This window comes from Rousettus aegyptiacus, unplaced genomic scaffold (genome assembly GCF_014176215.1).
Source record: "Rousettus aegyptiacus isolate mRouAeg1 unplaced genomic scaffold, mRouAeg1.p scaffold_m13_p_16, whole genome shotgun sequence".
NCBI classification, from domain to species: domain Eukaryota; kingdom Metazoa; phylum Chordata; class Mammalia; order Chiroptera; family Pteropodidae; genus Rousettus; species Rousettus aegyptiacus.
The window spans coordinates 20,273,935-20,275,168 of NW_023416291.1; the positions used below are offsets into that span (position 1 = coordinate 20,273,935).

Below are 1,234 nucleotides of genomic sequence, written 5' to 3' on the forward strand. Positions count from 1 at the left end.
TACCTTCACGATCTTGGGGTGGCAAAGATTTCTCAACTAAAACAAGAAAATAAAAGAAAAAATTGATAAACTGGATTTCATGAAATTCAAATCCACACATTAAGAGATCCAGTTAAGTAAATAAGCATGTTACACATTAGGAGAAAATACTGGACAAATAATTTATAAATGGACTATATGAATATCTCTTGCAACTCAGTAATAAGAAGATAAGCAACCCATAAAAATGGATAAAATGCTTGAGCAGATGCTTCACAAAAGATATTAGTGCATGAGAAAATGGCCAGCATCATTAGTGATCAGGGAAATGCAAATTAAAACCACAATGAGATACCGCTACATACCTATCGAAATACAATTAAAAAACTACCATGCCTATGGCCATGCCACCTTGAACAAGCCAGATCCCGTCTGATCTTGGAAGCTAAGCAAGGTTGGGCCTGGTTAGTACTCGGATGGAAGACCACCTAGAAAGACCAGGTGCTGTAGGTGTGAAAAATAAAAAATAAGGGATTGTAAGCTGACAAGATCCTTGCGATCCGTGAGGTCAACCAAGGGTTGCCTCACCTAGAAAAACAACAACAGCAACAACAACAACAACAACAACAACAACAACAACAAAACTGACCATGCCAAGCGTCAAAGCAACTGCAACTCTCTACACTGTGGGTAGGAATATAAAATGGTGCCATCGCTTTGGGAAATAGTTGGTAGTGTCTTAAAAAGTTAAACAAATACCTATATTGTGGTCCAGCCATTCTACTCCTAGATCTCAGAGAAATAAAAACATAAATCCAAAAAATAATTGTGCAAGAATAGTCATAGAAGATTTTTTCTTAATAACCAAAAGGTAAAAACAAACCAAATGTCTATCACCAGGAGGACAAGTTAGCAATCCACATCCATACAGTGGAATTCTACTCAGGAATAAAAAGAAAAATTTTAATGTTAGACACAAAAGTACGAATGAATCTTAAAATAATTATGCCGAGTGAAAGAAGCCCTATTTAAAAAAGAGTATATAGCATACGATTCCATTTATATAAAATTCAAGAACAGGCAAAACAAATCAAAAATGGTAGAAATAAGATTAGTGGTCACCTGAAGCAGAAATGGGGTATAATTGACTGTACAGGGGCATGAGAGAATTTTCTGAAGTCATAAAAATGTTCTGTATTTTGATGAGGAATGATGGTTTATACCAGTGTATAAATTTGTCAAAACTGACCAAATT

General features: G+C 35.2%; 1 pseudogene; it reads left to right on the forward strand.

Moving 5' to 3' along the window:
* Positions 1 to 373: 373 nt before the first annotated feature.
* LOC118612549 lies at positions 374 to 492 on the forward strand (annotated as a pseudogene).
* The last annotated feature ends 742 nt before the right edge of the window (positions 493 to 1,234 follow it).